This window comes from Notothenia coriiceps, unplaced genomic scaffold (assembly GCF_000735185.1).
Source record: "Notothenia coriiceps isolate Sejong01 unplaced genomic scaffold, NC01 NC01_scaffold00037244, whole genome shotgun sequence".
NCBI lineage: Eukaryota > Metazoa > Chordata > Actinopteri > Perciformes > Nototheniidae > Notothenia > Notothenia coriiceps.
In genome coordinates this window covers 16,211,939-16,224,635 of record NW_011369945.1, presented here as the reverse complement: position 1 = coordinate 16,224,635, position 12,697 = coordinate 16,211,939, and the positions used below count along the sequence as shown (strand labels likewise).

At 38.2% G+C, this 12,697-nt stretch overlaps 1 long non-coding RNA gene across 2 annotated transcripts; it reads left to right on the top strand.

Annotated features, from left to right (window-relative positions):
* LOC104964858 (uncharacterized) lies at nucleotides 1-12,441 on the top strand. Of its 2 annotated transcripts, none has more exons than XR_800474.1 (3): nucleotides 1-128; nucleotides 8,085-8,173; nucleotides 12,345-12,441. It is a non-coding gene; the product is annotated as an uncharacterized lncRNA (long non-coding RNA). The 2 variants fall into 2 exon arrangements; XR_800473.1 differs by having other exon boundaries at nucleotides 12,342-12,441.
* The last annotated feature ends 256 nt before the right edge of the window (nucleotides 12,442-12,697 follow it).

Genomic DNA, 12,697 nt, shown 5'->3' with positions numbered 1-12,697 from the left:
TAAATGAAGTTAGCCAGTTAGTTCTCATGTGATAATGGTGCTTTTTTGAATTAGGTTCCTGCAGTTACTTTGGATGTGAAATCCGCAAGAAAAGCTTGATCTTGGACAACCATAGTCTCGAGTGTTCGGTGAGTTTTCTTTCTCTTGTTTTCTTTTTCTTACAGAATCAATGTTTTTTCTATCAATTTCATATTTGGGTATTAATGATATTTCCACATGTTTGATTCACAATAACTGATTCACAAAAACATAGTTTTCTATCGGTGACACTCACAGCTGGAAGGTCAATGTTTAACGCAGCAGCTGACATCAGTTTTAAGGACCATGCTCCACAGGGGGAAAACGGTTATCTGAGATAACAAATGTATAGGGCATGAGATATGGAAAGAACTTTGGTATTTTGAATCAATAGTGACTGTAATAACCTTCTGACTTAGGACACATGATTCAAGGGCAGGACTTCTACAGTATATGTACATAGTCAGTTCAGGTAAATAAACTGTAGATAGTACAGTTATAGACAGTACTTAGCTTTACACTGCTGAAAAGAGACAAAGGACACAGTATCTATGATGAAATACAACAGCACACGTCATTATATGTTCCATAAACTTGTTCAAAATGTATGGCTGAAATTTAAATATAAATACAAGACCCTTATTTGATACCCTCTGCCCAGGGGTTCTGTTCCCACTGACAGGTCTATCCACAACCTGGGAAACCTTCTGTTACCTAGACTCCAGGGCAGGTCACGCAGGGGGTGTCCGATTTACAAGCCTGAGTTTCATTACTTGGGCCATCTCTTTTTTCCCATGGCAGTTCCTAAACTTTATGCACTTGCTCTATCCTCCAGTCTAGCCCAAACACCAAATACGTCATGTTTTTGACTCTTTTAATTGTACTTGAAGTAGTCTTTCATGTGGTTTCCACAAGGCAGAGTTGTGGCTCACTCACATGTTTGTAATAAAGATAGCTTCCTACAAAATAATCAATGTGAAGCCAAGGGAGAATAAAGCATCCATTGATCTGAGTAAAAGCTGCCTGAGGAGAGGTTTTTTTTATTTTTCTTGGATTAAAGACCAAGCTTTTGTGTTGTTTTTATCCAACGAGTTGTAGCCTGTGTGCTAAAGCTCCACCAGCGGCAGGAACTCTTTCTTCCTCTGTGAGAATGCCCTTGTCGCTGCATTTATCAGGAATTCAGCTGGTAGAGCAGAGCTTTTTTCTGTAGTTGACTCGATCTAGATACTCTGTGATCTGAGGACGTTTCTCTGGACTTTGCGTTGAGTTAGGTGGGGTGTGGGGGGGGGGGTTTAGGGGTGCTTCAAGGAATGATGCAGGACAATGGAGCGTGGGTACTCTGGATGGACACCCTCCATTGTTCCTCTCATAGTAGGAGATCTTCTTCCAATATGGTATCTGTACATTAGGATTCAAAGCGTTGCAACTTCAACGTCGACTCAGTGCCAGGATGTATCCAAACACTATTCAAAGTAAGTACAAGAGTTACTTTCGTATTAATTATTGATAGTGAAAGTAGTGAGCTATTGTCCCCATGTGTGACTCATGGTCAGAGGTGAAAGAAGTACTCAGATCTTGTACTTGAGTAAAAGTAGAAGTACCAGAGTGTAGGAATACTCTCTAACTAGTAAAAGTCTTGCAATCAAAATGTTACTCAAGTAAAAGTAAAAACATATTAGCATCAAAATATACTTAAAGTACCAAAAGTAAAAGTACTCATTATGCAGATTGGCCAATTTCAGAATAACATATATTGTATATTTGGAACATATTTATTGATGTGTTTATCAAAGCTGGTAAAGGTGGAATTTATGTTTAATTGATTAAGTGCTGGGTAGCTTGTGAATTTAATCCAGTTGTTTATAATTCACATTATGAATCATAATCTGCAATGTAATTAAAGGTATTAATGTAATGGAGTAAAAGTACACTATTTTACCTCTGAATTGTTGTGGAGTAGAAGTACAAAGTAAAATAAAATTGAAATCAAGTAAAGTACAAAGTGTACTTAAGTGCAGTACTTGATTACATGTACTTAGTTACTTTACACCACTGCTCATGTTTACTTGCACAGAGAAGAAGTTGTTTTCGGAAATCGTTTAATAAATCATTGAGATTTTAGTCTGGGTTTCTTTGGAATCTCTTTGTTTACTGGGGCTAACGGCACATGCAGAAATAACACTAGAGGTTTCTTAACACTGCTGGCAGCACAACAAACCATTGTCATGTGTCTGCGTGGAACAGCAAAAGTGAAGTTTGTTAAAGGGCCCATGTCATGGCCATTTCTACTGATCATATTTCCATTGTTGAGGTCTACTAGAATAGATTTAAATTGTGCAATTTTCCAAAATCACATTGGTTTCTCATACAGCATCTCTGTATAGTATGTGTATTCCCCAGGTATTTACTCTCTGTCCTAAACGGCTTGTTGGAGCTCCTGCCCCTCGTCCCTGTGAGCCCAGTGTGCTCTGATTGGTCGGGACGTTGCGAGGCTCGTTGCTGCGAGGAGCGGACAGATTTTCCGGGTTGGCGATACAGCGAGAACAAGCTAAACTCATCCTGAGCACACACAAACACTCACAGCCGAAGTAAAAACAATAAGTGTGGCTTGATATTGAGTAAGAAAAAGATTTATAACGCTGTGAGAATGGGTCTGCGGAGAGCATTTCTCTACGATCCCAACTCGTCTATTACCAGCGTTCATTGACTCCCTGTTAGTTAGCCAAGGGATTCTGGTGTGTCAATCAATCAATCAATCAATCAATCAATGTTTATTTATATAGCCCAATATCACAAATGTTACATTTGTCTCAGTGGACTTCACAGTTTGTACAGAATATCAGTATAACAATACGACACCCTCTGTCCTTAGACCCTCACATCGTACAAGGAAAAACTTCCAGAGAAAACCCCACAGTTTAAAGGGAACATGGGAGAAACCTCAGGGAGAGCAACAGAGGAGGGAGCCCTCTCCCAGGACGGACAGACGTGCAATAGATGCCGTGTCTAAATTGAAAAGATAATACATTTGCAACACATAGGTAGTCCAAATGTTTGGAAATGCATGTGTGTATAATAGGAAGATGAATCCACGAGGATATCCATCCAGGACTTATGATCCAGGACCACAGCCACGCACGACTCAAGATCCAGGACTCGCGATCCATGACACAGGACCGCAGGATCATCCATGACTCCGGATCCCGGCGTATATAGACACCAAAAAGAAAGAAATTTGGGGAAGCTGGGTTAATCGGAACATGAGAGTACACAGGTATAGACAGAGAGAAGGAAGAAGTAAGATGTCCCCCGACAAACTAAGCCTATATCAGCAAAACTAGGGGCTGAATCTAATCAGCCCTAACTATAAGCTTTATCAAAAAGGAAGGTCTTAAGCGCACGATTCGCATCAACCTTTCATTGATTTCTTTCTTTCATGGCCTACTTTTATTTAGACCCTCCAGAAAAACGCGATTCTGCGATCGCGGAATACAATAAATAAACATTGAATGTGTTTAATTGAATAGGAAAGGGGTTTAACGTTAGTGGCAGGTTGTGTGTGAGAAAGAATAAATAAGACAGCCCAATAAAATCACATAAAAACACTGCATGTTTAACCGCATAATCAAGGATTTTTGCCCGTGTTTTTCTGGAGGGTCTAATTAGTGAGTTTTCCTCAAAAGCTGTTGCCATGGCAATGCATCCCTTGCAATAAAACACAATATTGCTATAACTCCTTTGAAAATTGTCCAAAAGTGCTAAAACTTCACACGTGTGCTAACAGTCCAGCCGTGAAGACATCTGCCGGACAGTTTTGAGATTTCTTCAAATGCCGTTGCCATGGCAACACAATGCTCGCCATGAAACACGGTTTTCTCATAACTTCAGTGAAAATGCTCCAAACAGCCCAAAACTTCACAGGTTTGGTAACGATGCAGCCATCAACATATCTAAGCATATTATGGGGTGTCATCAAATACCGTTGCTATGGCGACAGATCATTCGCCATCAAGTTAGTTCAATAGTTTGCAGTTCAAATATTCTGCTGCTTTTCCAAGCTTTTTTACTTTCTTTTCTTCTCTTATCACACATTCAGTGTTCATGTATCATTTCAATCTAAATTCTTCACTTTCTTCTTACACATTACATTTCAGCATAGCAATTCAGCGTCAGCTTTTCAGCATAAAGCATTCCCACTAGCAATTTCTTCAGGAATTGCATTCTCTAGTTTAAGGTTATTGTTGATTTATCTACCAAGGACCTTCTAACCAAAGGAGTCATATGTTGTAAATGGTTGGTTCAATGTGGAGAGGTGCTTTTAGAGATTGCTTTCTTCTCCCGTCGATGATCATTTCAGTAGTCTTGTTTTTCCATTGAATTCCCCCTGCACTGACCACCTTTCTTCACCTCCAGCCTGTAGGCGTCTGTTAATGTCTTTGGAGATCACCTTTTGATTACAGTAAAAGCAGAACTGAAATCAATAGACAGAATTGAAATCAATAGACAGAATTGAAATCAATAGACAGAATTGAAATCAATAGACAGAATTGAAATCAATAGACAGAATTGAAATCAATAGACAGAATTCTAACATAAGGTTTTGTTTTCGAAGATGAAGTTTAATGACATTGACATGAGTTGGGTGAGTCCATAAAAGGGAGGTAACTTTGTATGCACCATGATTCAAAATAAAATAATGCTCTCTACTGCATTCATAACCACTGATGTCAGAGCTCAAAGCTACTGTATGCAACAGGTTTATGAATAAAGACATTCTCAACTAAAGACATATTGCCAACAGCTTTAGCAGTATGACACTATACTCATGTTAACTGCAGTTCAAGGTAGGTCATCTAATAGAATAATTAAACCGGGCTCTCAGACAACTCAGGATATCAAGCATTTCTGAAATCTGGTCTTCAGTTTGACAGATAATATTGAAGTCATTAATTAGAAGTTTTAGTCTTGACTGAGACTATTGTGATTTGAAAGGAACTTCTCTGATAAACAGACAGTCCATTATTGTCTGTATCTTCCACTCTGCAGTGGCATATTTATCACCTAATTGCCATTCATAGTAGAATAAAAAAAGAGAAAGGTAATTTCTCTCCTTTTATCAACACTGCGGATGATGCGATTGTCTAGTTTGAATAAACTGTCAGCTTGCAAATTTAACGGGGGTTTCATGCTTATGCCAGGGGCTTTTACTGTGTTAACCACACAATATCAATTTTATACAATAAAATACTAATTCTTGCATGATCTGCTTTAAAGGGGCCCTATTATGCTATTTCCATATTTGCATGTTTTACCTCTAGTGTGACATGTTTATAAGCTTTAATGTTCAAAAAGGCCTTTATCTTTCTCATACTTTTCACCCTCTGTAATTACAGCTGGTCGGAGGACATTCAGCTGCCTCTTGACAAAGCAACACCATGTTTTTAAAGTAGAGTAGTGCTATCAAATAGTACAGAAACATAGCTAATGTTTCTTTTTACCGCAACTCTGCTGACCCAAGTATTATTTTACCAAGACCGGAAAGCAAATGGGGTGACTCATCAAAGTTAATCATTTGTCAGAGACATATGATAGTCATATCTATGTATACTGTTGGGTCAATAGTCGTCCTGAGCATTGGATACACAGCCTGCGTGGGTGAGTTTACCCAAAGTACTTACCATTCAGCCTGGTGAAAAAGGTGGAAACGCATTGATTTATTTTGTCATTAGGGTCATGATCTGTCGGTATTATAATTTAAGTGGGCTGAATCTTTCTTTAGATATATGTTATTTACTTAATCATGTGGGATATGTGACCTTTAAAAAATAAATGAGTGTCTAGCATTTAACTGGTTGTGAGATTTGTGTTTATCAAAGCTGGTAAAGGTGCAGCTAGTTTTAATAACTTTAAAGGTCCCATGTCATGCTTTTCCAGTTATTACCCGTCCCCTTGTGTGTTATGAAGGTTTTTATGCATGTAAACGGTCTGCAGAGTCAAAACCCTCAAAGTACCAACCTGATTTCCTCTGCATGTTACACAATCAGCCAGACGGTGAACTCATGGCGCACATGGATGAACTTGTTTGTTTTTGTATTGGGGATTCAGTCACACAGTTCATCTACTATAGTATTGACTTTTTATGCACAACTAAATTGTAAAGCTGTAAGTGCATGTCTTTTTAGATATTTACAGTATAGGTAGCTTATTGTAACCAATATGTGAGGTATTGGTACAATATCCTGAATTCAAATGCATTTCACGATTGGCTCAGTTGTACCGCATAAGTTCTACTTGTAGTCAGTTGACCTTGAGTTCAGAGTTTTTCAAACTATTTCAAAGTCGAGTCGAATTTCATTATGAGCTATCAAGCTTGAATAGAAAGATGAACGATGATTTATTTTGCTAATTTGTTCCTAATGTACTGAAACTGACTGATTTGGCATAACCGCAATTAAAGCTGTAAAATGTGTCTGAAAGCTAAATTGGAAATATTTTGAACTGATATTGGAATAAATGCCATTTTATCCAAGAGGTGGTTGAATCAAACTGATATTTTTGTACAGGAAGCTCTTCAGACGTCTTATGAATTCACTCCAAGGCCAAGGCTTTTAATTGAGCTCCTTAGGACACCGAGTCCTGCTGATCTTCATTCCTGTCATCCATTCAGGTTCTGATTAACATTCTGCAGCTGAGCGAATCCCATCAAGTGTTATTAACTGTGCAGCAGGAGCGGAAATCAGCAGTATTACCGGTCACCGACTTCAATCAGAAACGTCTAAAACCCTTTGATGCTTGTTTGTTCAGAAGGTATCCATTTAGGGGAGAGCGGGAATAGTTGTAACACTTTCTGTCTCAGCACCTTTTACTTACTGAGGCATTGTGTTAGAGCTCTGACATTTTGAAAAATGGTGCCATTACTTGTCTTCTACAAATAGCAATGTTTTTCTCAAGTATATTCACAAAATTCAGCAAAAAAACTGTACTTTTTAAATATCTCAATATTTTGAGTTGCATACCAAATCCACTTCTTCCTTTCTTACCCGTCACATTAAAAGCAGCAGAGTGGACACTGAAAAATGCAGCAGTTGACAAATGCACATAAAAAATGACACATACTGTAATAATGTGTCAATGTGCTAATAACCAATTAACTATCCTTCTTTACCCATCTGATGCTCAGTGCTCCACAAAGAGTAAGTACAAAGTACAAGTCCTCTCCTCCAGTAAAGTAACTATTCAAGAAGACTCGTCCTTGCTGCTCATTGGAGACTTTTTCCACTGCTGTGATAACAGCTGTTTCGATCCTCTTTCGCTGAGTTTTTGTAATTTCTTTCTCAATGTGACACGGCAGATAGATTAGGTTTTCTCTTTGGAGACAGACTGGATCGTCTTGCACTTAACCCTATCAGACTTCTCAGTAACTGTCAGGGCATGCTGAAGAAAAAGGAGTGAGAAAGAGGAAATGTGTGTCATTGGGGTTAGTTCACATTTGACCTCAGTCACTGCTTTAGTTAAACCCTTCTTCAAAGGTAGCAGTGCTGTCTTGGTAAAAACAAGAAGGGCTTTTATACCTGAAAATCTGAGTTTTGACTGTGAACACTTCTTTACAGCATTCACGTTTCTCTTGCAAGCTCAGAAGGAAAGAAGACCTTTAGATTTTATACAACTTCTGCATTTTTATGTCGACTTTCCAGTATGTCTGATTGTTAATATTGATATAACCACAGGGTGGCACACTCGGGCTTATAATTTGCTATTTATTTGCTCCATAGTGGAATTATCCACTGTGTTGTGGCTTAAGTATTCAACTGCCAAGGTCCTGCAGGTAAATAGAAGGTCATTTATTCCTGTTGGAGAGCTGTTTTTACTGTTGAATTGATCTTCTGGGTTATTCCTAAATGTATCACCAAGCTGTGACAATTCTGTGCATGCATATGTGTGTGTCAGCAAATATAGTCTTTTCCTCTCAACAGATGGTTCACTCAGAGATTTCCCTAATAAGTTCTACTTCCCCCTCTTCGTTGTGAAACATGTCTTGTATGAGCTAATGATCATGCTCCCTTTAGGTTGCTGAAACGTTAGGATGGACGAACCACAGAAGGATCAGCCGGCAGCAGACCAGAAGATGAAGGACTCTGGGAAGAACTCTGAACAGGTGAGTGACTCACTAGGATAACTCAATCATATAATACAACATATAATCATACAATGAGCCACCAAACAACAACACCTTTTGTATAAGTTCACTGGCTGAATGGGTTTGTCATGGCTGTTTGTCATGCTTTTGTTATTTGGCTGTTATGTCATACTTTAACCTATTAACATGTTATTAGACATTGTGAGCAAGCCACAGCTGACTACATGATCTTTGTTATGGTCAAACACAGACGTCTGTGCCGTTATCCAAAATCCTATTTGAGCTTTTTACCTGCCGCTGAAATAGAGGCAATATTTACTCTGCTAAAATGACGATATCTTATTCATGTTTTAAGAAAGAAAAACTGAAGATGTAACATTTGCCAGGTTTATAAAAACGATTGACTGATGTTAAGTAATACAAATGAAATAGAAAAGTAGGGACTCAGTTCGGGAAAGTTATAATACTACAAAGTGAAACCAAGACAAACAAAAGTCTTTGATCATTAACTTTAATTAAATTTTTACCTATATTCTTGTGATCATAAAACATTATTTATTCAGAATTCCCTGCATGTGTCCACATTGTGTTAATACGATTTATTACAAATATTTTCACACAGAAACATCGTAGAGGAAAATCACTTTAAAGAAACATGTTTATTAGATTCTATTTATGTGTTACAGATAACTTTTCTGAAAGAAATATGAACTGTACACCACTCACTTGATCTCCTTTCCTCTCTACCGCTGGCTTCATAAACATTAGAGCTATAACTTTGATCACGCTGCCAGGGCAATGTCAGTTTCATCAACAGTCTCCTATAACCAGCAATAAACCTCACCTCAAAGATAACAAATGTCCTGATCCAATCATAGTTACGCCATCTCATCAAATCCAGATGTTTAGCTTCTCTTCACCCATCAACCTCACTGCCGGCGTTTAGACAGCTGCACTTCCACCTTAAGATCCCCAATATCAACATGGAGTGAAATCTTTAAAGATTTTCAATGTCTTTTATCTCGTGCACACGTCAATTCATGTTTTTTAAGCCAAAATAAGTCTCTTGGCTCTCTCCTGATCGAAATATTCTGGTTTGACATAACTTCGGACTCAATCAAAGGTATAAACATGATCTGTCTTCACATATCAGTTTCTGGTTGTGAAACTCCCTAAAGCTACTAGATATCTAAACTACCACTCTAAACCTAATCAGACACCTAAAGGCTATTCTCTGTGATCTTCTTTTGAAATGTATATTTATTCTCTAGCGTCCTTTGAGCAAACCCTGAAAAAGTTATGAGGCCCGGATAAGATTATCTAAATATGACCCGTTTGTGTATGGCTGGCTTTGAGTTACAATACTTTGAGGGCAATATGTGGGTGTATTGTGGCAAATCTTTTGTGCATATATGATTACAATTAATTGTATAGTGTGTAATTTAGAGACCGCTCGATTATGAACAGATGAAAGGGTTCAGTCTACCAATTTTTGTTTCATATCAATCTGTGAGTACAGATTTAAAATACTGGCAAATACTGAGCCAGCATCTCTTACATGTATATATATATAATGGGCTCAGTCCTACAAAGCAAAAGCATTTATTTCATCACTTCATACACCTTTCAAATTGATGCATTTTGAATAGCCTAAAAATGCCATAGACTTGCTCCAACCTCCTTTTTCTGTAAGATCACGCTTCAATACAACTTTTTCTGGAATCAATTATTATTCAAAACGTGTGTGGAGAGATTCTGTTGAATATGCCTCCTTTGATGGTATATGCAAATAGGAAAGGAGGACTATACTGGGGAAGAACTCTGCTGAGACACATGAGTGCATATTGCAAGCATAATATTAGAAGTGAGTTATTGCATTGTGTAAAGGGATGAAGATATACCATATGTGCAGAGAAAACATTTATTTAACACACCTTCTATGGAGCACTACTCTCAAGGTACTAACTTTGAATGTGTCTTCCAAGTTTTTTCACTGTTATAATTAGTACTACAGACCCCCTGCTAAAATAGTCAGAGGCTGTACACCTCTGTTTGGCCTTGGAGCCACTACCTGCTATTTTTACTCAGGTGTTTCCTTTTACCTTGACTATTAATTTAACAGATAAAATCACATTTTTTTTAAATCTACATGGAGTAACGGCCACTAGCTAAACTGGCATGCTCACATAGCCTTTAATGCCTAATTTAGTAATTTACAACATTATATTTAATAACTTAATGCTGATGGCAATATCATCCGATCATACATTTGAATAAGTGGACAGGGAGACACTTTCAATGAACTGTACTTTCTTTGACTTTGCTACACAACATTAAAGCAGATAACATATTGTGCGCATCACTGTGTGCTCTAATCCTTAACCTTGCAACCTTTAGAAGTGATGGGCTGACATTGCCATCCCCATAAAAAGGCAAGGAGTGGTAGAAGGCTGTCGATAAAACTGAAACATTAGTAATCTGTGAAAAGAGAATTAACACCCTTAGTTTTCTTTAACATCCAGCAGAGGGCGACTCTACTGATGGCAAAAATACATCTGATTGTATAGAAGTCTATGAGAGAATGACCCTACATTATTCACTTTAATTCTTAACTTAGAAACCTTTTCCCAATTAGTTTTTTGGCTTCTTTCCTCAGTTTCAAGTCTTCTTCAATACAACATAGTAATCTCTTTTTTAAGTTTTGCCATCATGAGTCCCATCCCTCCCCTCTCTCCCCCCTCTCTCCCCTGCCCCCACTGGACTATAACTCTCCACACACACTCAGAAACTCAAATCCAGCACCAGAAACTTTTTTTTACGCTGCTATGGACAATCTGCAATAAATGCACATTCTATGGACAATCTTGCACCAAAGATATTGATATTGAAGTGACTGTTACTGTTATTTTGTATATATTGATTGTTGTGTTTTTTATCTTAATGTGTGCATAATGTGTAAATGTGTCTGTTGATTGTTTATATAATGATATACATATTTTATACATATCTGTATATTGTATAATTTTATATTCGGGATTGTTGGAAACGTCATTTCGATCTCTCTCTCTGTACACACAAACTGAAAGATTGACATTAAAGTTGACTTTATGAAAGTTACAACATTTAGTCACCTAAAACATTTCTTTCAGCGTTAAGTTTTACTTAGTGCCAACCTTTTGTGTCACTTATGGTTCCAAAAAAACCAAGATGGCTCTGGCTAAATGCAAACTCAAGGCTGTTTCGACAAAACAATGGGTCATGAAAACGGACTCTATACTGTCCATGTTCATCAGCAAAGTGCAAAAGTACATTGACCGAATTGACCTATAATTTGGAGATCATACTCCCCAGAGGACAATTCCCATTTTTTCTGGTCAGCTGTTAACATGAAGTTTGTAATATTAGGCAAAGCTTTCAAACTGTATAGGACACATTTATATTGAATGGAAAAATGACCATGAAAATCACAACTCATCCAATATTCCCAACATACAGTATGACCCTATTACATTAATTCTCCACACTATCTTCGGGCCTAAATGTCAACATGCTCATGGGCTCTCATGATCTAATTGTCACAGTTCCATTACATGTTCATCCTCTCAAAGGGTATGTCTTGAATTTCATGACATTGTGTCCTTTTCTCGTTTGCGTGAGCCTTTATGGGTTTAGCTCAAAAAGTAATGAGGTTCCTGGAGTAGCAACATTTCCCTTATGGTTTTTGCTCTGTCTTGCTCTTGTACAATAGGTTTTAATTAACCACTTGTGGGCCTTAACACTTTTTCAGTCTTGCTATGATTAATTTGTTATACCTGCACAACCACAGCTTAATTTAAATCTAATATTAGGCCTATGACTTGTTCACTCTCATTCATTTTTGATGCAGCATGTGCAGTTCATTTCTCACTCAATTACAGGGCTCGTATAACCGCTGCATTTTCATTAAGTGGTCTTTCTTTGCTCAGCCAATGTCAATCCTTGCACACATGTTGTTAAAGCAGTGACATTCTCAAGGGAATATCCCAGTTTATTCTGGACTGGATACCAAGGCCTTTTCGAAGCGTCCTCTGCTGGATTCCCTTGTTTTTGTTCCGAACTTGACATTTATCAAAAACAATGTTTCTGACATGGCCTCTTACATGTCCATGTTTGTATTCTCAGTGTGTTTTGTGTGCTCTCTCTCCAGCAGCCAGTCACAGCGTGTCTGTTCAGCGCAGCCTTCTTCGGGGCCCTTGGGTCATCTTTCATTTATGGCTACAACCTCTCCGTGGTCAACGCTCCTGCTTTGGTGAGTCATACTGTTGCCTGCTTGCTTGGAAGCAACATGGTTTCCCTCCCTTTGTTTTTACTAGTAGATGTGGGGGAAACTTCTGAAGCAATTGGAGTCACGACTCAGAGAGACACAAGGAGAGCTGGAGCTTTGATGGCAAACACTAACGGCTTATTTGGAGCTTCGGCCGGAGAATTCACAAGACATGTCACGGGCCACGAGTTGAACACACAGTTGAGATGCCACAATCAATTCTGAAGAACCCTCCTGTA